Source organism: Dromaius novaehollandiae, chromosome 4 (assembly GCF_036370855.1).
Source record: "Dromaius novaehollandiae isolate bDroNov1 chromosome 4, bDroNov1.hap1, whole genome shotgun sequence".
NCBI classification, from domain to species: domain Eukaryota; kingdom Metazoa; phylum Chordata; class Aves; order Casuariiformes; family Dromaiidae; genus Dromaius; species Dromaius novaehollandiae.
Genome location: NC_088101.1, coordinates 44,456,922 through 44,482,003, shown reverse-complemented (window position 1 = coordinate 44,482,003; position 25,082 = coordinate 44,456,922). Strand labels below are relative to the sequence as shown.

The 25,082-nt window shown below is 37.4% G+C and overlaps 1 protein-coding gene across 8 annotated transcripts in view; it reads left to right on the top strand.

The window, feature by feature from the left end:
* MARCHF1 (membrane associated ring-CH-type finger 1) overlaps window positions 1-25,082 on the top strand; it is a 247,853-nt gene that overhangs the window by 6,221 nt on the left and 216,550 nt on the right. For 2 of the 8 annotated variants that reach the window (XM_064510926.1, XM_064510920.1), the window contains exons 2-3: window positions 11,361-11,454; window positions 19,841-19,920. The exons of 4 other annotated variants lie outside the window; for them this stretch is intronic. The gene's annotated coding sequence lies outside the window, so the exon portion shown is untranslated. The remainder of the gene's footprint in view (window positions 1-11,360; window positions 11,455-19,840; window positions 19,921-25,082) is intronic. 2 more of the 8 variants (XM_064510922.1, XM_064510921.1) reach the window with 2 other exon arrangements.

Below are 25,082 nucleotides of genomic sequence, written 5' to 3'. Positions count from 1 at the left end.
AAATACTGATCTTCACATCCAGTTGGATATGGTGTTCTGTGTAGCTGAAAGAAAAAGGACGACTGTCTGTTTGAGGGGCAATGCTTCAACAGAGATAACAGCTCTCTGATAAACTCTTGCTGCTGTGAATAACTTAATTCAACTTTCCAGACGTATGTAGCTATGCTAAAGCTAGTAAGGTGTGCAACCTAAACTAGATCGCAGCCTGAGAATTCAAATTGTAACAGAGAAGTATGTTTGTGGAAAATGGTCTGTCTTCTGAAGTCTCACACTGAGGTGGAGGGGAGAAGAAATAGTTAAACCTGAAGTATTTTCTTGGTGGGTTTGTTACTTGAACAGTTTCTCTCACTTTGAGAAACTCTTTTCTGAATTTTTGACTTTTGAATGGTTTTGTAGTAATTATCTGCTGGTTTTATTCTGTGCTCCTATCAAAAATGTAATACAAACCCTGTGAAGTTAGTGAGTGTTTGAAAATAGTCATGCTTTATTTAAGTAAGGAGAAGAATGCCTCAATTGCATGTGTTTCTCATTGAAAAAGAGTGAAAGGCGATGTTAGAAAGAATGGATTTGGGCAAGCAGGAAAAAAGCAGAAGAGAAATGTCAGAATGTATAAGGGGTAGTTTTTATCCCAGCTGAAAGGGTGGATAAATTTAAAGAAAAAATGATGCATTCATCTTCCTCTTCATAGCATTCTTTGTAAGATTATAGAAAATGGAGGAAGGCCTGAGGAAAGTAAAGAAAAATGAACCAGTAAAATCTGAGGTGGTGGTAGTGTGCAAGAAAAAGGGAGGGGAGGAAGTATCTATGGTAACGAATAAACTGATATGAAGTGAGTGAAATGATCCAAGTGGAAAAACGGTGCAAAAGGAACAGAATGAAGATGTGAAATGAACAATGATGATTACAGTATATGGAAAGGGAGAAGAAAATCTTATTTTAAGTAGTACAGTGTTTGACTTTTTGAAAGCCTTTTCTTCACTTGTATGCAACCATCTTCATGTTCATTTTCTATGGATATTTTAAAAAGCAAGCTTGTGATGTAAATATTTTGTTAAATAATATAGAGGAAGGACATTTTGAATTGCTTTAGGGCAAATGCTTGCTGCCACTTTCTCTTTTGGCTTTGTACCATGGAATACAAAATCGGTTATAGGACCTGTTGAGTCTAAACAAGTTAGATTTTTATTTTAAAACCTTGGAAGGGATTATTTTTCAATTACAAGCTTAGTCAATAGCAATAAACTACAATATATCTTAAGACACTACTTGATCATCAGTGAGGAATCAAGTTGCTGCTAATAGTTAAGAAACAAACTGAGGGGATACTTGTGATTACCTTTGGCAATGTTGTAACTAATGGAATAGAGTTCAGATTTTTCCCCTAGAGTCAGTATTAGCATTTCTTTATGCATCTTTAAGAGCTTTAAAGCTGTAGCCACTATAATTACTACTTTTAAGTTGTATTTAAACACATGCATATTCTGCAAGGTTGTCATTAAGATGCACTTGAACTCATGAAAGAGAAAGGTGTTTGTCGTCATAAAAAGATTTTTCAGTGTCTATAAGATAGTGAGAAGAGAGTCCGATGGTGTAGGTGAAGTGCTTCTGTTGGTTTGCTGGTTCCTGTGTGCGTGGTGTAGTTCTGGACAGGAAGCTACTTTTGAAGACTGGATGTTCGTATCTGAAATGTTTTGTTGTTTTGAAAATTGGAGAATAATGAAAAGGAGCAAAATGAGTCTGAGGAGAAATATGATATTGTAAAGAGCTGGGAATAAATGAAGTCTTAATTAAAAGTAAAGAACATATAAAAGTGAGACCTTAAGTAAGCTCTTAATTTCAGAAGGACAATTTTCTACACATCAAATTGAGCTGATTACTGAAGCCAGGTGGACCAAAGGGCTGGGAAATCCCTACTTTACATACAGATTTCTTATTTGACTTAATGAATACATTTTGTAAAGACAGGTGCCTGCACAGAGAAGCTATCAAGCTGACTTAGACCCTGCAAAGGGTATTGGAGTGATCAGCACAAAGTTCATCATGTATGTTTACAAGAAATGGATAAAGTCATGAAAAAGTCATATGGCTATGCAGTGGGGATGGGGTAGACAGTAAAGGTTTAGGTATGTCTGTGATGACTGTCAACTACAGACAAAGGCATTGAAGTATGGGTATGGAAATCAAGGTGAAAGTTGAATGTGGGTCCAGTAGAAAGCAGAGCGGATAGCAAACTGGAAGTGAAGATAACAGTGTACATATTTAAGAAAGGGGAAGAAATTAATGCAGGATTAGGTGTTTGACCTCAATGTTATTCAAGTTTTTAGAATGCTTTTGAAGGGAAGGATAGTTCTAGACATAACGGTAAAAGGAAATTAGACAAAAGGTACTGTGGGTTTATCAAAGAAGTTGTGCTGGACTAAGGAAGTGTGATAGAGCAAAGGCCCATTTGCCTCAGCTGTACTTATACAGATGTTTATACAGGTAAACTGTAAATAAAATCAATTGAGATCTTAAAAATGTATACTCCCAACTTTTTTTGATGTGTATCATGTCATTGGCTGGAAACTCGACTTCTTTAGTAAAATGAAATTTGAGAGGAGGAATGATTACTGTATGAATAATTACTGTATGAATATGTGGAGCTAAACACAAGGAAAGAATTACTTAGAATAAGATAATGCTGATGTGAGAGCAAATGAGCATAAACTGGCTGTGAATAATTTTAGTCTAGAAATTAGAAGAGGATTTCTAGTCAATGGAACAATCTGGTTTAAAAACATCCTTCCAATTAAAGTAGTGCATTCCAAACCATATCTTACAGCACTGAGAGTCCAAGAAACTTACGAAAAATGTTTCATAAAGATAAGCCTGCCAGAGCAAGGAGCTAAATTCATTGAACCAAAAGAACTCCTTTTTGTAGTATCTTCCTAAAACAAAATTCACAGAGTGAATGCAGTAATATCAAGAAAGTGTAATAGCAGTATAAGCTAACTATGTTCAAGAGCACATGTGGCACTTTCTCCCCATAATGATCCAGACATAGGCTTTGCAAACAGAACCAACCAAATACCTGAAGTAAGCCTCCCTTGCGAAGTGACAGTAGTTCGGAGTTAACGTAATTTTCCATAGGAAGGCAATTGAAATGTCAACGTATGGAAATTTGAAATTGAGAGAAAAATGCTAGAAAGAAGTTTTACTCAGTAGAAGTAGAGCGTTGAAATGCCATGAAGGAACTGATGTAATGATTAATAAATGTTTTCCTTTAATAACCTCTTTAAAGTTAAGTTTCCCTGGTATAAGACACTGGTCATTGTTGCTTATGCCTTTTGCTAGGCTTTAAACGTCCTGTGCAATGTATTAGTCAGTTGAGCAGAAATTTTTGGAACATTTTAGCAAAATTAGAGAACTGATTGTGGAGGGGGACATGCACTGATGCTTTATGACAGGATCTTGAAATAAAATGGAGATATAGATAGAGAGAGAGAGAGATAGAGAGAGAGAGAGATAGAGAGAGAGATATATATATTTGTGCAAGAAATGCTTCTCCCATTCCTAAGAAGATTTATCTGTTTGTGGAAAATAATAAACCTTGAAAAAAATTTTTTCTTGTGTTGTGGATGCTCAGACTGAAACATCCCTAAACCTCCCTAGTTAATACCTTCCTAAAAGTGAGTGACTGGGTGAAAGCTGGACTTTCTCTGAAATTGCAAATGAGAGCCATTTGTGCTGTGGAGATGAGAGTGTAAGCAGCCCTAGTGAGATACACTGTCTCGTGCCCGAGAACTCTGAAAGAGAGGCACTTCAGAGGAAGAGAGAAGCGAAAGCTGGGAAGAGAAGGTGGTAGGGAAGAGAATGAGCTGAGAGATGAGCGCTTGCAGTTTGAGGAGTCTAGCTGTAGCGGGGGAAATGATATCCAGAGTCTAGGCTGTAAAGGGCAGACAAACCAAATTAAGATAAGAATTGATCTGTCTGGACATGATTCAGATGTGGATACTGAAGAAAAGAGGTAACAGCTTGTTAAGGGGGAGTTGGCTTCACACTGCCTTTGCAGTCTGGGAGGGTGAAGGAAGGCCGGTAGGTGGATAGGCCCAGCTGCAGGAGTACAGTCGGAAATGCTAGTCTGGTGGCAGGGTGGACAGAAAGTCCCATTGATTCCAATTCTTGATCACATAGGTGATAACACTTTGGTACTGTTACCTACTTCTGAAATTGTAGCAGACTCCAGGCGACGTACAGGTTTCTTTGGTGCATGTCGGTATATATTACAACATGTGATTCGATACCTTTTTTCCCCCTTGTGTTTCCATAGAACTGTCGCACAAAGTTCTGATGTTCTGGGAATAAATTGGAAGTATAGGCTGAGTGACACTTGTCAGTAGAACTCTAGCCTCTTTTTATTGTCTGTGGTAAATGAGGCGGGGATTACTGCAGGAGAAGTGTTCAGAGCCGGGCAGCTGAATGTTACCCTGGCTCACAGCCTTGTCTACCCACATGGGTCCTGTTTGATGCTGGGCAGTCTCTGCAGATGTTTAGCTGCATATTTCTTTCCTTTTCTGGATGCCAAACTTGAAAGTCAGATCTAATCTGCAGAAGAATTAGATGCTTGCATCTGAAGCTGAAGGAATTCTAGTGCTTGTCTGCTGCGGAGGCTGTACCATCTCTGCTTGTTAGCATGTGGGGGTCTTTTTGAGCCAGGTAACATGTCTGTGTATTTAGTAACCTTCAGTATTATTCAGGAAGCATAATTAAATTAGAATAGATGCCTGCTGTTGTTAGCAGTTTGATGAAGGAGAATTCTGCTCTCACTTTTAATTATTTAACCTCAGACTTAGCTTCTTTCTTAGATACTAACATGAAGTAAGCTTCACACTACTCCATTTCCCTGTTCATCTTTGCTCCTTAGTGCTGTGGCCTGTGTAGGGCCTTTGCAGCTGTATGAATTTCACTTTTATTGCCTTGAAATGGTTGTTACAAGGTTGGAAGGTTCTGCATACATTAATACTATATTGGCTATGCAGTTCCATAATGGTACTGCAAACATTATGTTGTCTGTAATTTCCTGTAGTATCTTCACAGGTCTTGCTGCATTACTTAAAAATACACAGGAAGAATGTACATGCTTTACTGGAATCTGAAAACAAAATAATCTTTTTTTCAAATGTCTTATTCAACTAAAGCTGAAATGAAAAATAAGATTTGAAGCCTAATTTTGGATGTTTAAATTATGACTTTATGCTTCACCATCTCTACAATAGTTCTTCTGAAGTGTAGAAAACTTTGTTGCTGCAAGGCTGATGAAGTATACTCTTCTGTGCTGACCAGCTAATAAGAGTTGTTGAATAAGAGCTAATAAGACGGAGAATTTTGCCTTTTGGGTTAATAATAAGAGTTTTTTGATTTCACCAGAGAACAAGTAAATATACAGCAGATATCGAAGACCAAGATAATTAAACTTTTCTGAGGAAAAGGTTTCCTTCCTGAATGTTGTAAACAAAAAGAAAAATAGTGATTAAAAATGCTGTTCATGGTACAATGAATAGCCTATGTGTTACTTACATTGTAGAGAAAACAATTTAAATCACTTGTGAAGGTGTGCAATGGTAGGAAGTAAAACAGGTAATGACTTGCAAAATTGAGGGAGAAACTGGCTAACTTCTGTCAGTTTTTAACTAACTGGAAGAGTTAACAGCTATCCTGAATGAATCCCTCAATTTCACAGAAATGTGAATTAAGCAGCTGCTAATATCATAACAGCTAAAAGCTGCTCATAGTTAAGATTATCTTTTTATCTTTATTGCTTTGCAGCATAGGTTAATGTAACATTTTGTGATGACAAAATCTGATATGGGAATAAATTCATCCATGGTAAGGTGGTGTGGAAGAGCATGTCCTGTACTCTTTATTTGTAATGTAGGTGTTTCTTTAAAAAGAAAAAAAAAACCCAAAGTATTTCTTTTAAATAACTGAAGAAGATTATAAGAAAGAGAACAAAACTCCAAGGTGATATGTGCTTATTTGACTACCCTATAAACGTACGAGATTGAGATATATATTTTCCCAAAACAGGCACGTTTAACTTAGAATTCACAATCTTTTTTTTCTCGTTGATATGAAAGAAATTGTTTTTTCCAATCTTCATTCATCTTTTTGTTTTTCTTGGTAAAATAATGAATGTAGCCTAAGTTGCATAAAACAGTCCTAAGCAATACTTATAAGTCAAGAAGTTTAACGAAATATTTGCACGTTTAACAAACAGACATAACTTTTAGGATTTAACAGACCACCTGCTTAGCAACTGAATTAGAGCAATGCTGTTTTCAAAAAATCAGTGTAGTTGCTCACGGCCAAGGAAACATCCTGGGTAGAGCTTCCAGAAAACTTACCACATTAATTATTTTTATTTACTTTTTTTTCTTTTAAATAAACTTACCTTAGAAGTCATAAGGCTTCCAGACAAAGGAAGAAGGGTGGGGGCTGGGAGAAGAAAGGGGAAATGAGAAGGAAGAGAAAGCAGTAAAGCAAAGCATCTTGGAACAGCATCCCAGAATGCTCACTTACAATGTAGGCGATTCAAGGTTGCATCTCTGGCATCTTTGCCTCATTATAATTATTAGCTAGTTAAATGTGAGTTTCTTCTGCAGAGCTGTCTAAGCTCCCCTTTAGTCCAAGAGCAACATAATGCTGTGTTAACGTGGGTTAACATGGACGCGAGTCCAACTTTTAGCAGCTCTGTTACCACAAGCCCTACTAGTGAAACCACAGCTAGCACTGTTCCTGTGGCAGTTTGTACTTGTCTGTGTAAATGGGTATGTCTTTTGTCTTGCACGTGGACATGTCTTTTGTGTGCTGTGAAGAAGCATCTGCCAAACTGAAGGAGGAAAGTAAGCAAAGGTAGCAGTCCTGTATCATCAGCCCACATAGCTCATTCTGGGTGAGTTGCCAAAATGAGGTCTCTTGCTGTTAGTGGGACATGCAGATATTTAAACTACGTTTGTAGAGGCGCTTTGGGCCTCTTTGTCCCAACTTCCCACAGGCAGGACTTCAAATATTTTTCTTCTTGTTCTGATGTTATAGGGCATTAATAGGTACTAGGGATACTCGGCTTTTTAATAGCAGGTAGGGCATGTTACTGTGTTTTAAATCACACATGGACTCATTTAATCCTGGAACCCTTTAGGACGTGCTCATGTGTATTTACTGAGGAGTAAATGCTTCCAATATTTGGCCTCTGGACTTAGAAAACTCTGCTTTCCTCAATTTTCTCTCTCTTTCCAGAACCCAGAGCAAACAAAGTTACAGAAAAGATGAGCAAGCCTTTTTCCAATATTAAATACTCAACCTCATGCTGTAGGAAGTAACTTAAAAGATTTGTAGAAATGCCATTTGTTGACATCTGTCTGTCAGTGACTGTATAGGTGTACGTATGTGTCTAGCTGGTTCCTTTTAACTGGAAATAACATAATGTGTGGCAAAGAGAGGTGGGCAGTATGGGAAGCTTAAGTGGCACTGTTTCAATATCTTTATTACTTGTCCCAGCTGCTTTTCTCTGGTGGGCTCCTCAAGATGCTTTCTGTAGCTGTCAATCTTCATTTACAGCTTCTTCATGTGTTTTCAAGCTTTCCAGCTGCTTGTGATAGCAAAATAACTAATCCACATGGCAGATTCTGGTGAAGCCTTTGAGGTTGTTTTTGTTCCTTATAGTAGTCGTCAATGCTCTGTAGAGAGCCAGTCTCAGGAAAAGATTGGTTTTTGTTTTTGTTTTTTTTCCTAGCTGGTACGCTTCTAGCATATTTACTCACTGTGTATCTGCAGATAGACAAAACAATATGGTTGATTTTTAGTATTGGTGTTTACAATTTTACTTTTTTCTTCCATTGCCTATCATATGCCTATGAACTCCAAAAGTATGTTTTAGTCTTGCATCTTCAGACCTGATAGAATATTCTAATTGATTTACTCTTTGTGATACTCCATTTCCTGAAATGTTATGTATTCTTGATTGTGATCATATTTAAAGTTATGGATACTGTTAAGTCTTGTAGCTAAATTAGTATTGCTAAACACAGTGGGCAGTAATCCTTTAGTTTTGGGCTATTGGAGTTAGGGTGATCATCTTACAGTCCATTTAACAGCACATGAAGAAAACTACTATTATGACCAGAAATATCACTGTCTTAACTGCTGGCATTTTTATTCCAACTTTAGAAATACAGGAGTAGACAGGCATATCAAAATAACTTCTGCTGTATCAGTTCTAGTAAGACTCTGTCTTAATGAAATAGATATCTAATTATCTTTCAAGTATAACATCTGATAGCAATTAAATGCAACATATTATCTTGAAAGGGTTGGGGTTTCCTGTTAGACACAGTTACTGTACTTCCTTTCTTGCATTTAAGACTTGTTTTCATCTTTCTTCGGTCATTGACAATGGCATAGCCTGCCCTCCATAATTACAGATAGAATGAGATGAAATCTGTCTAGTTATAAGCTAATGCTGTTTCGATGGCTTTCACACTATGCATATCCATTTCTTTGAGTTCACCTCCTCAGACAGGCAATGAGAAGACACTGGAGGAGCTTCAAAGTCAGACTAGTAATGCAAGGGAGTTGGAAAGAACCCAAAGAATTAAATTTCCGAACATATGCCCTTGACAAATTAACTATAAAGTGGTAGATGTGGGGGATAGGAGTTGAGGACTTAAAATTCTAATCCTAACTATTACAAGCCATTTCTTTTGTGAATGTGAAAAATAGTGTGTGGGTTGTTTTCCTGTAAAACGAGAGAAATCATTCTTCTCAGGTGGATCCAAGAGGATTGATCTTTTTCACAGATAAAGAAGATCAGGTTATCCTGTTAGATCAACGGTGTGCATTCTGAAGCAAGAAAGCATTTTTTCACTTTTTTTTGCTTTTGTTATTAAATATGATGATGATTTTGGTAGTTACCCCTGTGGACAGAAGATGTATCGCACTCTGCAGGGATGTGCCAATCTCAGTTAATGCTATAAATGGATACTCTTCCTCTCCGTGGATGACTGTAGAATCCTCAGTAGACAAACAGGCAAAGCCTGAGTCAGGTTTGAGGTTGACACTAATAGGCAGAAGCTCCACACAGCTTGCAGGGCACAGTTTGAGTATTCACTATCGTGAACTTCATGACGCTGAAGAAGCGAATATTTTGCCATGGTGCTCACTACTACAGTGTCAAGGAAAATCTGTTTTCGATGAGGTTGAGGTAGAAGTAACCTACTGCCTATCTTTTGGCATAGCATTCCAAATGTTAGAAGTCAAACCATTTTCTCCTGTTTTAGTCGACTTTTGAAGCTCAGGTTTCCTTTTTTGCCCTGCTACAAACATTATAAGGATTTCAGAATTGACAGATGCAGCAAGTACTCTGAAATAACAAAAAGATGCCTTTTTAGCTAGTGAACCATTTGACAATTGTGAGAGTTTCTGCCAGGAAACCTTGCTAGCTTCCAATTAAGGAATTTTCTGTAACAAGAATGCCCTGAATAGTTTTATAGTTAAGTTGGGAATCATTTGATTGACACAATACCTTGTGCAGTAACAAATAGTTAACTTAAAGCTTTTTCAGAAGCTTTATCAGAACTGCTGGTCTGATCACCTTTCTGGACATCAGTGCTGATTTATTTACTGGAGGATTTGAGAATGAAATCGATGTTCAGTGTGACTTCCCTGCTTCTCCGTTGATTGTCTGTTTAATCTCCCTCGAGTTATTTTGGCTCAAAAGATGAGGATTTTCCTCCTCCAGTTTTAAGTCCTCTTTCCTGATCTTTTTAGATTTTATACTGTTATAATAGATTCATTGTATTTACTGAGAACTCAAATTCTCAAAAAGAAAATTGTAAGATGTGAAGCTTGCTAGTTTTTTGCAAGTATGTATAGTTGATAAGCAGTTGCTGAATATGTTAAGCTTTGCTTTGGTTGGAAAAAAAAAAATTACCTACCCTGTGGAAAGTCCTACGTGCTTAGCTGTCTCTGGGTTCATGGCCCAAATCAAGACAGAGAAGAGTGTTGTAAAGACAGGATGCAAAAGAATGAGGAAAAATGAGATAAAATGTAAAATAATCAGCTGTTTTCTGTAAAGGTACTATGCATTGGTATTTAATTGCCTCTTGAACGCATGCCTTCATGGTACCTGTGTCATTGCAATAACGAGAGACTGAGAGTAAAGATTTGTTGAGTAATACAAAACTATACTTGCTGAATGACATTGGATAATAAATAAATCCAGCTGATGTCCTGCTGTATGTCCAAGAGGCTGGCTGCAGAGCAGTGTTTCAAATTCTGAATAAGAGACAGTACCATAAGGCTACAGCTGGTGAGACACAGAGTGTGCAGCTTTGTGGAGCGTTGTAGGCAGGACGGGCCCCGGTACCAGGTCATGGAGATAGTGAGAACGTAGGGGCCAGCATTTGTAACTGGCTAGACACAAGGTCTCATTTATTTCTTTGTACTTTTCATTTGGCAAACATACTGTTTTTAGCAAGTTTAGCTGTAAAGTTCTGTGCTTCTTTGTTAAACCAAAATGTGTTAGGTAGGCTTTGTTGTACTGTTTTTATATTTTCAACAAGATAAGATCATCTTTCATCTGTAAACAGGCAGAACTCTTTAATTCAATAGCTTCAGTACAGTCAGATTGTGAAATGTGCCTTCAAATAATATTTATTGATATCGTTCATACTTTTTAGTGAAAAGGAAAGTGTTTTATGGGACTTCTAAAAGTCCGACAGTTTCCAGTAGATTCTGCATTTTACAGTTTCCGCAAATATGGCAACCTCCTTTGTTTGTCAGTTAATCAACACACCTGTGATTTTTAAAAATGATTTTAGTTCTTGGGGAAGGGGCAGATAGTCAGAACTAGAAACTAAATCTCTTGTGTATCCACAGAACATAGCAACACCACTACCAGCTCCATTGAGCATCTCATTTTTTTTAAGACTAGCTGAGTGGTGTAAGAGATTAGTTTTTCATAGTCATCAGGTTTTGGCTTTTCTGCTAAGGTTTCTAGGAATGTCAGTGTGATGTCTGGACTCACCTCTACAAAACCCTTTATAGAGATTTGTAACAGAAATGTGAGGGTTGGTATGAGTGACAGAGGAATAGAAATGTGTGTGTAAGCACCAGAAGAATTGGCAGAAGAGGGCTTAAAAGTATGGCCTGAACTGATAATGAAGAGCAGTGCTGAGGACACTGCTCCCAGGATACTGTTCCCAGTCCTAAAATCAAGGAATGTTAGTTATATCAAGACCAGAACACCTACATGCTGATGAAACTATAGTGCGGCTGACTTGTCAGTGGAAGCGTATCACATATATAATTTCTTTTCTTTTTAGCTCACCAGGAAAACAGATTATAGACAATATATATTCCAAACAAGGAAAAAGGGAGAGTGGGAAGCAACCTGGCATAAGGTTTGTGGAGGCTGAGGTAAGTAGGATTTTGAGGCAAAGAACTACCTCACAACACCTGCTGGCTCCTAGAGGGTATGAAAGACTTGTCCAAAATCTAGATTGCTGTTGTCAGTCTAGAAGAACCCCAGAGACATGATGAGGCTTTGATCACTGGTGTCTCTTGTGCTCTTTGTCGCATACAGGCGATCCTGGCCAGACGCACCTTGGCACTTCGGTGTACATGAGTGTGAGACTGAGGGTGAATGAAATTTATGAGAGAATGAGTGTGGGTGGGCAAAATCAAATTATTTAGGGATTTTTGTAATTAAATATCATCTTCCTTTTTCTTAAGAACTTCCATAGAATTTTGTTAAACTTCCCTAGACTTTCATAGTGCTCACTCATTTCATGCTGAAATTAAACCACTGACCAGATGGGAACAGCCTTCAGTTTCCCCTACCAACATATTTCACATTCATATCTGTAAACCTGATGAGAAGATTATAAGTACTTGAATTAGGTAGGTTCTTTTAAGAAACAGTGATCCTCCCCCAGGTTTATAAATTCCTACTTTCATAAGAAAGTTCTCTTTTACAATCTTTATCAAGTTCCTCTCTTTAGTGATGTCATTTGTGTTATCATAAATATGTCCATGCTACTACTGTTATAATAAGTGGCTTCACTTGTAGTAGGTGACCTTTTGGACTCTCAAGTTACATCATGTACTGCTTAGAATTCCCATTTACTCTTTTTTTTTTTCTTTTCTCTTTTCTGATGGCCGCAATCTTTCATTGTGCGGTACTTTTAAATACATGACATACCATTACAAAATGTTCTGTATGTATGGTACTGTATATTCATACTTGAACTTGTATATCTCTGCATTGGTAAGTTAAAAGATCAGTTGTGGTATCGATCTCTTTCAGTTCTTCATGAGTGCAGCAGCTGGGAAACAAGCTTTGATCACTTTGAGATGGAATCAGATGTGGCTAAGTCTCTGGCCAGCAGCCTCTTGGCTATAGCAAATGTTCTTGGCACCCATTGGCCTGTGCAAACTTGTAGCCAAAGGTGGTGATCTAATAGTGGCTCAAAAAGCAGTTTTTACAAATAAGCACTACAGGTTTTATCAGCCGAAAGTAGGAGCTGTGCAAAGCAAAGCATAAAAGGAAAAAGTCTAATTTTATGTGAATTCTTATATTCTTTTACAGTCTTAACTGAATTTCTGGAGTAGGGGGAGACAGCCAGCTTGGGTGCTATGTTGCCGCCTTCTATTAGAGCTTTTTGTTCCTGGCATTGCAGACAGCCCTCTAAAGAAAGGTTGAGGCAAGGAAGAAGAGGAGTTAAGGTTTTTAGTTTCTTTACTTATGAAATATGTCTAATCAGGTCAAAAAACTTTGGTCATCCTGAATCAATGCAATAACAGCTGACCATGATTTTCCTGCCTGTTTCTTAGCAACAGGAAACTTTTCTGTGGAATGACTATTTAATATCCTAATCTGTTTTACAAGCTCTTATACCTAAAGAGGAACAGATGGTCTAAGGATATTTTGTTTGTAGCAACAGATAAGGAATATCTATGGATTTTTCTGCTGTTGTTCCCCTCATCTTATACCCTTCTGCCTTGTGCTTACAGCATCTCAATGATGATAGCTAAAAACTTCTGTTAAGAATAGAGAATAAAAATAGTCCAAGTAAGTGAAGAAAGTATTATCCACAGTGTAATACCTGGGGGTGTTTTGTTCATTGGGCATTTGCTTGCTTTCAGAGTCTATAATATGAAGTGGTTTTCTTTCTCCTTTATTATGAATGCATAAGGTACTTTATATTTCAGTAGGAATCATTTTTAAAGGTTATTTTCATGTGACTTCTTTTTCACAGAAGATGTAAGATAAGTTATTCCGGGTATTGGAATGTGGAGCTCTGAAACAGGATGTCGTGGCTGTTTTATTATGGGTCCAATGAAGAATTATAATTCTGTTTATTTTTCTGGTTGCATGAAACTTCTTATTTACAAAGAAGCAGATTGAATGTTTCTGGAAATAAGATGATCCTGGATTTTTCTTCATGAAATGAAATTAGTACTGGAGCCTCCATTCTGACTTTGTTGCAGCCATTTGCGAAGGAGCCAGTAAAAAGATCTGTTCTCTTCTAGTTCTTTCTGAAAAATGTCGAGTAGTATATTTCCTTTCAAATTCCTGAAGTTCCTTAGGCAGAAAAGGTACTGCCACCATCACTTGGCTGCTGTCTTTAATTCTGTAATGATGCTCACAGATACGTGACAATGAAGTTGTCTGGATTTCTGTGATTGCTGGCTTATCATGGAGAGAGTTCTTGTCATGTAAGACTTAATTAAAAGCTAGAGACATTGCATCTACTTGGTGAAAAGTGCTGTAGTAATGTGAGTGTATATATAAACAATGTTCAACACTACGACGCAAGTCTTTTAGCTAAGCGTAGGACCATCTGATGAACTCTTTTCTCCTTATTGCTGCTCTTGTTTACTGTTACTGATTTGCAAAATTATAAGAGCCGCAGGACAAACTTGTTTCTGATTCCTGAAGAGAACTGTTGCTTGGCCTGGTCTTCAGATTTCATCATTTATCCAAAGTGAATGTGCTCGGTAGCCTTTGTTAGACATCTTTTAGCTGTATAGCATGATACGGAGCTGTTGCCTGTCATGAAGCCTCCTCATCGCTTACTGTCTCTTGTCACAGCTTTGTACGCTGCTTACTACCTCATTTTAGGAGCTAGCCTAGAAATACTTCCTTTTGTAACTTGTTACAAGAAAGGAAAATGTTGTTTTTGTTTAGTCCCATTGAAGGAAAACTCTTCTGATTCTCACATTTTTACATGAAATATTTTTGAATGAAACTCAGCTATTGTGCTTTACTGTTTCTTTTTCATCTTCAGAGAGGAGTTCCTCCATTCTGTTATACCTCTCTTTTTGGAGTTTTAACTGGTTTGGCTGAATGAAACCTTGAGCTGCCGTGCCCCCCCCCCCCCCCCCCCCCAGAAAAAAAATGGCAACAATGTGCGCCCCCCCCCCCCCCGATTTGGCATAAAATTAATTTAAAACTTAAAACTAACAAATTGTAGAAACAAAACTTTTTGTTTAGGAACAGTATACTTCTCCCATGAATCCTTCCGTGTGCTGAGTCTGTTTCAAGTTGTGGTGATGGAGTGTCTCATCCAGAGAAAGATGAATTGATTATCTTTTGAAAGATTGGAAAGGTGGTTACAAAGCTTCTTCTAGGAGAAGCAGGAAAGAAGGTGAAAAAAGGTGAAAGATACTTGTTTTCATTTTTTTCTTTGAAGAGGAAATGCAGGGAAAAGAAAAGAGCATGGCTTTTAGTAGGTGTTTAATGCTAAAAATGTAGGCTTTGCTCAAAATTGTTTATGGGAAGGGATCACATGCAGCTACTTGAATGAGTACATAGTACATAGATACCTAGTACATATTCTTGCTTTTCTGTGTTTTTGTCTTTCTGAGAGGTAGCCTGATACTAAGGTAGTGACTCTGTAGACTATAGTACATAGATACCTAGTACATATTCTTGCTTTTCTGTGTTTTTGTCTTTCTGAGAGGTAGCCTGATACTAAGGTAGTGACTCTGTAGACTATCTGTTATTGTATATAGCTATTTATTATAGAAATGATAATCCTTCATGAATGTGTGGTTTTTGAATCCTTCATGAATTTTGGTTTTTGGATAACTAGTGAGATCAGTTTAGGAAGGAAGAACTCTTTGATCTTAAGAGTATTGTCACAAAGCACGTATGTTAATTTGGAGGGGCTGGAGAAAGGGGCTTCTTTGGGAGAAGAGAAGCATCTGCTAAATTTTCTGCTGAGTTATAGCTCTTTATGAAGGGTTTTATGTGTAGTGTTTATAATGCAGATTTGGATAGTGGAAATAGAAGAGCATGCTTGCTTATCTGTTATGTTGCCATTCACTAATATACCTCAGTATTGTTTAACTGGATTACTTAACAGACAAGAACTTTAGTCTCCATGAGCATTATTAGAACTAAGTAGTAATCAAGTATATAGGTATATTTTTCAAAAATGAGCAACTGCTGGGACAGGTGGTGTGTTTAAGGTAGCAACTCTGAGTTATTTTGAAAGACAAAAGATTGAGAGGGCTGAGAAGGCATTTGAATTCTGGTCTGTGTAGAAAAACAAGCCATGGTCACTTAGCTGACCTCCACAGGCTAATACACACTGTTGCATCAGATTCTCGTTGTGTCTTTCTAAGGCAAAAGATATATCTTTTCCAGGCAGAGTTCTGCTTTCGCTGTGACAAGTGACATATGTGCTGTCCCCTTCTAGTGCACTGAACTTCCATTTGTCCTTTTCCCATCTCCTCCTGGTCTGAGTCAAGAAAAGCAAAAGAAATGCAACTCCCAAAAGCTTATTAACGGTTCTGTTCTTTAACATTGTGATAAAGTCTAATTCAACTGTTATCGGCTGCATCAGTTTGACAGTTTAATCTAGATCAACATATAATCTCAAATTAACCTTTTGAAAATGCTAAAGGAGGGGAGAATATGGATTGATGGCACTGTAGTATCTAGAGAGCTTTAATTTTCTTTGCATGCATTATATAACTCTTTAAACATTTTAATTGTTAAGGTGGCCTTTCCTTACTTTCCTTATTTTAGATTTCTTAATCAGGAATATGACCTACTCCCACTGTCCTCTATAAAAAATAATTTGATGGCATCACAGTTCACCACTTAATGTGAAAGCCGAATACTGTATGTAATACAGTGCAATATAAGTCACCAGTCACATTCACTTTCACTAACATACCTCAGCATCTTTTAATTGGGTCTTAATAGACGTCATCACTGAGGGAGTTTAGGTTCTTAGTTCATGGTTCGTCTCTCTGTATCCAGCAGGCAAGACTTATATTGGTCTTGGTGAGCTTTTTGTCCATGAAGAGCAAAGATAGTGCCAGCAACAGAAACAACAGTAATTATATTAAAAAAACCCACCCCCTCCCCCAAAACACCACCAACAAAACCTAAGCCACTTCACTGAGCACGTGTATATTTATACTGAATTCAAGTTGGAGGCACGTGTTTGTGTGTTATACTTGAACTCAGTGTAAGAAACGCCGAACCATCCCCCCACCCCCAATAAAACAATAACAAACCCCACACCTAAGCCACAAAACCTAATTTGCTTTATTGGCTTATTCTTCAGTCATTTGTCTTTGACTTCTTTTTCTTCTTGGGAGGAGAAGAAATCCAGTGCATCTGGCAACTTTTATTTGTTTGGCTGTCATATTACAACAGTTGCTCAGCTTATCATCTGTGAACACCCACAGCAGTAAAAATGCTTCAAGTTTTTAAAATATGTCAGAATTCACACATGCCCACACAGAAACTTAAAGTATGGTGTATCAACTAATCATTCTCTGCAGTTTTTCTTCAACTTCCTTTGAGATTGTTCCTTCTTTTCACTTTTCAGTGAATGTTGATGGAAGGGATAATAAGATTCTTGGCTTGTGATAGCTGATCTGTGGCCCTCCTGGGATATTGGCCAATACAATTAGTCATGCTTTCCAGTTTAAAAAAACAAAGAGAGAGAGAGAAAATTTGGGACAGTCCAAATCTGTGTAATGAGTAGCTGCTTCCTCACAGCATTATGACATGCTTTTTGAAAATAGGAAGCCTAAGATATTTATTGAGAAATACATATTAAGAAATATCCTGGAATCATAGAATAACTTAGGTTCAGAGGGACTTCTGGAGCTGATCTGGTCCAACTGCCTGCTCAGAGCTGGACCAGTTTTGAAGATACATTAGTTGCTCAGAGTCTTGTCCACTAGAGTTCTGAGTATTTTCAAAGGTTTTTCTATGAATATTTTCCACAGTTTATCAGGAATTTTTTGAATTGAAGAATTTTTTCTTTACACCTAATCTGAATTTCCAGTGTTGCAATTTACGTCTGTTGCCTCTCATCCTTTTGCTGTGCATTTCTGAGAAGTCTGACCCTGTTCCCTTTGTAACCACCTAGTAAATAGTTGAAGATAGCAATAAGATCCACCCCCCCCAGCCTTCTTTTTTAGAGGCTGAGCAGACCGGTTCTCTCAGCCTCTCTTTATACATCATGCACTCCAGCTATTAACCATCTTGTTGGTGCTTAGCTGTATCAATGTCTGTCTTATACTGGGAAACCAAAAACTGGGTACAGTACTTGAGATGCAGTCTCATAGATGTGGAGTAGAATAATCACTTCCTCTACCTGCTGTCTGCTACACTCTAGCTAACGCAGCTTAGTATGCGGTTAGCATTCAGTTTATACTCAGCTTGTCTACCAGAACCTGCATGTTCTTTTGTGCAAAGTTTATTTCTGATATTTAGCCTGCAGACTAGACTGTTACGTGGGGTTATTCTGTCCCACTAGCAGGATTTTACTTTTGTCTTTGTTGAATTTCATGAGATTTGTCAGCCCATTTCTCCAGCCAGTTGAGATCTCTCTGAAGCATGGCTATATCCTCCAGTGTGTGAACTGCTCCCCACGATTTACTGTTACTTCTGACTTGCTGAGGATGCAGTTCATCCTCTAAACCAGATCTTAATGAAGATGATTGTTTCGATGATATTGTTCTTTCTAAGATCTTACAGTCAACAAGTTAAAGGGACCCATGGGGGAAAATGACTATTGAGGTTTACAGGTTATAAATTAGTATTGCTGCTTAGAGGCAAACTAAATGGCAGCTTAAAGGTTTAGATGTCATTTGGGTTTCATTTGTAATCAAATGGTTAAAATAAATCTGTGGTACTCGGTCTTTAGGGAGATGTTTTGTGCATGGGGAAAGGACCGAATAATAGTAATTCGATACGAGTAGGGGAAAAGAAAGGGATGTGGAAAACCTGACAACACTAGAATATTATACTGGGAAAAATGGGTGTATAGATAACAAGTTATGTTCTTAGTCAGAACTAGATCTTGAGCAACTCTGTACTTATCGTTGAACTTATTTTATTCATTTTGCCCAACTTCAGAACAGGTGGTAGCATTTCTGTAAAATACTTAAGCTGAACCTGTTCAAGTTGAGCCTATACCTGGATAATGTGGCCAAATGTAGGAGAATTTCCTGAAGGCAGAATGAATATGATGGTTGGAATTTTCGATCTTAGGTTCTTACATTTATATCTTCTATATCGTATTTTTTTCCTGCACATACTTTCTAATATGCTGATATAGTCATTTGCTCACTTTAGAAAGGCCTGGATAACCTAAAGGAGGACACATGTGTTGTAAGGCTTAGTATTTTAAAAGGAATGTGCAGGCTGTGCCCAGAACTGTATTTCTGCAGATAACTTTTAAAGGATTTCACCCTGGGGCACTCAAAATCACCAGCCAACTCAAAGATACAGTTTAGACCACCTTTTAAATATGAACATATTGATGACATAGACTCAATTTTTACATAAATTTAGACACTCTTTCACCTGTACTTGGTGCGATTTAGCTTCTGGCCCTAAAATGGTTTGTTTTGGGCTCCAAACTATTGTTAGAGACAAAACTGCAGGTGTAGAATGATAACTGTGATTACTGTTGCCTTTTAATTTAGAGAAGAATACTGGGAATGAGATCATGAATTTATTAAAGTCAGGATGAATAAAGGGTCAGGATGAAATTACTGTAACAAAATTACTGTGTAAATACAAGAAAAACACAATTTTAACTCTTAAAATTGCAAAAGTTACTGCAGTGCACACAGTGAATAAGACATGATCTTTTTAAAGAGATCATATTGTATAGCTTACATTTATTTCAGCAGTGGATATTCTTACAGACCAACATTAAAATTCTTTGTCTCTAGAGACCTCCACAGCCTTTTATGGGTATGCTCTTCTCCTAATGAAGTGACTGTGGAGTTGCTCTAGGGTTGTGCTAGAAAGTTTGATAAGAATGAGTTAGCCCAGTCATACCCTACAGTTTAGCTGGCTATGTTTGCTTTGGTGTGTTTTCATATGCAGTCTTGTATCTAAAATACAAGAACGTGGATTTCATCTGCAGAATAAGGAAGGTTTGGACAAATAGTCCTTCACTGAAATAATTAATCTGTGCTTACTGCTTTGAAAGGAACTATAAATAGTTATTTATTTTCCTTGCCCAATTGTATGTTGATGCCCTACAATAACTTCTAAGTTCTTAAGGCCTTTGGTATGTTTTCATAGGCCTTTATTAAAACAAGAGTTCTGTGTATTGAAGGTAGAGGAGTTTTGCTAATTCCAGATAGAATAGACAGCAGAATAGAGTAAAACAGTTACAGTAAAACATTTAGCAAGAAGTAATTCATGAAATATTGCATCAAATCTGATTTGATCACTGGCAAAATCAGCTAAGCTTTGATTGTGCACTTTCAAACACTAGTTTGTTTGTTTGTTTGTTCGTTTGTTTTGCAGATGCTTCTGAAATTATAGAAGAAGTATCTTATTGGTCCATCTCTTTGCCGAGAGACTGCTGAGTCCGTGAATCTAGGCTGGTAAATCCATTTAGGAGAAACTCAGTTAGCAAATAAGAATAATGTCTTTTTGTGTGTGTACATAAGAGTTCTACTTGACTTGGACTCAAAATACTAGCCACTTTTACAAAATCTTGTAGAGTGACCTAAACTGATTTCTAGCAGCCTGTCACATATATCTTAAGTTGTTTTCCTGTATCACCATTGACCTTCCTATATATACCAAAATCTGAACATTCCCTCTCCTCTTTCCCCTGTCCAAGCCTGTCAGGTCTAGTTTGTGTTCACTCTGGCCTATTCTGCCGTGCCTTTTTTTTCATTCTAGGTTTTCAACAGTGAAAGCTATTGCACTTTATTTTTTCTTTCCTTTCTGTCTTCACTGTCTTTACTCTGCAGTTGGTAAAGTGACACAGTCCAAGCTTGCTTCTCTACACTAACTCCTTTCTCTGACAACTTATCAACTTTCCACTAATAATACTAGACACATTTTCATTTTCTTCTACTTTTGCCCCTCAGAATTAATTCTGTGTGTGACTTTTTTTTATGTTAGTTGGATTATTTAATTTTGAATCGCAAGCCTTTTGCTCTGTAAATCTACCAAAATGTTCCTCCTGTGTGGAGATTCATTTTTTGTTAATACGTTGGAGGGATTTTCTGCAAAGAAAACTCTTCTTGTTTGCTCTTTGTCTGTTGAGAAACATTGTAATGACTCCCTCTGCACTTTCTAGCTTTCTGAACACTTGTGCCGATGCCTACTGTAATTTGCTGAATTTCAATACACAGAGCTGTCAAACATATGGCTAATCTTTTTCTGCAACATTTGTATTCTGGCATTCAGAGACGCTTCTTTTTAATATCTTTCTATCTGTGCACGTATGTAATGTCATATACTTAAGTCCACAGTATGGTTAATTTACAGCAACTTCGTTTTTGGAATAGTTTGGATTTTCTGATTTTATAACTCATCACAGTTCTCAGATTGTCTACTTGTTTATCAGAAGTTTTATGGGAGAACCAGAAAACTTTATCAAGGTGGAGTTTCCCAGAATCTTGAGATCTGTCTGAGAATATCTGGACATGTTCTGTATGTATTCTGAAGAACATATGAAAACATGAAGTAAAAACTAATTCAAAACAGAATGGAATAAAATTTTCTACCATGTTTACCATAACAACTCTGCCAGAGGGGAGAAAGGGGTTTTTGAAGGAAGCTCTTTGTCTTTGAAATGGCAAAAGAAGGAAGACATTCAAGGCTGATGTTCATGTAAATGGAAGGTACATATTAACCTAGCCAACTGCAAAGTATAATGCTCTTTAACTTATTCATATATGACAGAAAATGGATACTAATATAATGCCTGAAGAGATTGAGTGTTTTGCAGGCCATTTGCTTAATGGCACACTGTAAATATTTCTTTTTGGCCAATTGTCAAGTCCTAGTCCTTTCCCTTACCTAAAATCCTTCATCATTCATTTCTGTGGATATGTAGCAGCTCATCTACCCCTCAGAAAGCCATGGTTCACTACTAGTTTAGGGGCTAGAAGGCATGTTCTTACTTGGATTATCTATGAGACAGGAATGCTAATAGATATGGGTTTCCTATGCCCTCATATATTTTCCGTTAAAATAAAATTCATTTTTCTGGCCTGCTAACTATATTCTTGGCAGGAGGTCTATGCTAGTTGATATCTGTCTGATACAAGGAACCAGGAAGGAGTGCAGTTCCTGTGTCACTGTCATTTCTTGTCTAAATCTTGAAGGTTGTAAGATTTGTCTGTGACAAAATTATCTGCTTCTCATTTTGAAATGCTTTATGAAAATATAAAAAAAATGTTTTATCTGTATATGAATTCTGAAATACCTCCTAGTAAAATGAAATAAGGGTACTCTTATTCTCCAAATAAGTCTGATGCTTGGAGTGATTTAAAATTTGCTTTTAATCACAGGAATAGTTCAGGTTGGAAGGGACCTGGAGATATCATCTAGTTCCACTCCCTCCCCTCTGCCCAACAGGGTCAGCTGGAGCAGGTTGCTCAGGACTGTGTCCAGTTGGGTTTTCAACATCTTCAAGGGTGGAGACTTTGCAGCCTCTCCAGGCAATCTGTTCCAGTGTTTAACCACCAAGTTTTTTTTTTTTTCCTGATGTTTAAACAGAATTTCCTGTACTTCAGTTTGTGCCCGTTGCCTTTTGCCCTGTCACTGGGCACCACAGAGAAGAGTCAGTCGTCTTTACTCCTCCCCCTTTGGGTATTTTTACGTAGTGATAAGATCCCCCCTGAATCTTCCCTTCTCCAGGCTAAACAATCCCAGCTCTCTCAGCTTCTCCTCAAATGCTTATGCTTTAAATCAATCATGGTGGGTCTTAAGATGATCTTAATAAGAGTAGCTACTTATGGAGTTACGTGGGAATAGGGATGCCATTTAATTTGGATGAATGGAGGATGTGAAGGCTTAGCTTTCAAACACAGGTAGGGTTTGGGAAGAGGTGCTTTGTTACTGTATGCATTGAGCTTTATACAGGTAGATTTAATACATACTTGAGATCTTCAGTATGTGCACTTGAAATTGAACCAAAGGATTATGCATTTTGTTAATTTACAGTTGAAGGTGTGTGAAGAATAAAAATTGATCCATGCATTTTATTTTTCCACTGTTTTTAGATTTTATTTGTCTCTGAATTGTATTTTTCAATATTGCAATATAGATATTGGTTAGATAATCAATTGCTTTTTGGCATCATTTTTGGTTAAAAGACATTTAAAATGCCAGTCTGGGATATGTATTTGTAAAGTGTACAACAGATAAATAATTTAGCTTAAGTCTTTCCATGTTTTTAAGTAATGAGTTCTTCCCTTGCCATAAAGGTTCTTTTTTTAAGTCACAGTGCTCATTAAGTTTAATTTGCTCATTTGATTTCAAAAAATATTGGAAGGTGATCTTTAATGTTACTCTAAGGTGTTAAAAATTTGACAGTGGTGATATGGTAAGAGTCAACTGAGTCTGCAGCCTGCCTTCTCTTAATACTGCTGTCTCCTTAAGCTGACAAAATGTTAAATACAGCCATTATACCATGCTGTATGGTTGTTGCTCTTTCACACCTGTTTCTGTAAAGCTTTCCAGAAAATAGAATATTGTTTTTTACTTTATGGAAACAAAATGCCTTTGCTATAAGTCTGCTTAGAAGCAACCTGATCAGCAGTACAGTGCTTCAATTCTATACCACGTGTTCATCTGTTTCGGAGCTTCTGTAAAATGTAACTATCTAAAATATTTCAGTTACAGTTGATCTTTTATATATCATCCAAAGAAGAGGTCAAAACCTCTTTTGTTATTCTGTCTTTTTTTTGAAGATGCAACAAATTGATTTATTAATTTCATAACAATTTCAAGTATTTTCTACCTTGTTTGTTTCTTCCTCCTCCTTCCTCTCCCCCTCCCAGCTTTGCTATCTGTGTTTGCATCTGCAAAGACAGACACCTTAATACATTGGAGGGGAGTGGAAGTGGTGGAGAATTGTAGGATCAGTACAAGGATACATCAGTAATAGCAAATTATACATAATAATGTTTGCTAAATATTTGATGTAAAGTGTGTTTGTTTCAGCTGGCTTGACAATCATGCTTCAGAATCCTCAAGTCTCTAATTTATATGGAGAGTCCTGCAGGATATGCACTTAGAGACATGTTGCCTGAATCTTGGTCATATTTAATCAAAAAACCCTCACTAATCTCTTCGATTTCTTTGTTATTGAAAGGAGCTTATACTTGAGGAAGATGAAGTAGGCAGTGCTTTCTGCCAAAGGGTGATTTTATGTTCTCTATTATAGACAGTGATTCCCCTAGAGTTTAGACAGAGTCGTTAACTGTTCTATGGGTAGAGCAAACTGGGGAGATGAAATAAAGCATTCTTGCTCTTTGATATAATTTAAAAAGGAAGCCTGTACTGGCAATATGTTTAATATAAAAATGTATTCAGAGAGTTGTGGGAGAACTTAAGCCTATAAATTGATGTCTGATTACCTAATGCTACAGAAAGAGAACAAAAAGAGGGAGAACAGAAAGAGCTTATTCTTTTAATTCACATTGTGCTTTAGTACTAGAAAGCCACAGTACTTATTATCAATATCTGATAAGTTTAGAACAGAAGAAAATTCTCACAGTATGACTTGTTGGTTACCACTGAATTGTTAATTCAAGTTGTTAGTCTTTCGGAGGTTAAGTGTTAGGCCTGGGCCAACATTGTTTTTAAGGATTTCATTGTGTTGACTAATTTGTCACTAAATCTAATATTCCACATTTTTAATTTTATTTATATTCTTCTAACTTATTTCATTAGTTTGGCAATACCAGTTTCCATTAAAGTCTGTTAATTTCCCTGTTGAATGACAGTGTAATTTATAGAAAGCAACTGAAGTTATACTTTTGACTTCAGCTCTGTGGATCTCTTCAGCAGCTTCTGTGTAGGCCAGGAGCTTTTCTGGTGCGGGAATGATTGGTAGGACTTTTATGATTACTTTTTGCATTTGTGTCTATGTCTTGATATCTCTGAAATGCTATTGTAGATGAAAGGGTCTTTGCAATGGATTTCTAAAAGTTTATTGAAAAATTTAAGATTAGGGGCCTTCAGGACTCTTTAAATTAGCTTTCAATTTGGTGAATAGCTTGCCAGACAATGGGTAGATCAATACTTGTTTTTGAAACTTTCTAAATATTAGTGGTTTAGGAGAATACTCAGACCATCTAATTTAGGTATCTAATTTATGAGGTTTTGGGCTCCCTGGTACAAGAGGCATGGAACTACTGGAGAGAGTCCCACGGAGGGCTACAAGGATGATTAGGGGACTGAAGCATCTCTCCTATGAGGAAAGGCAGAGAGCGCTGGGCCTTTTTAGCCTGGAGAAAAGACGACTGAGAGAGGATCTTATCAATGTATACAAATATCTGAAGGGAGGGTGTCAAGAGGATGGGGCCAGACTATTTTCAGTGGTGCCCAGTGACAGGAGAAGAGGCAACCGGCACAAACTGAAACACAGGCAGCTCCATCTGAATGTGAGGAAAAACTTCTTTACTGTGAGGGTGACAGAGCACTGGAGCAGGTTGCCCATAGAGGTTGTGGAGTCTCCTTCTCTGGAGATACTCAAAACCCACCTGGATGTGATCCTGTGCAACGTGCTCTAGGTGAC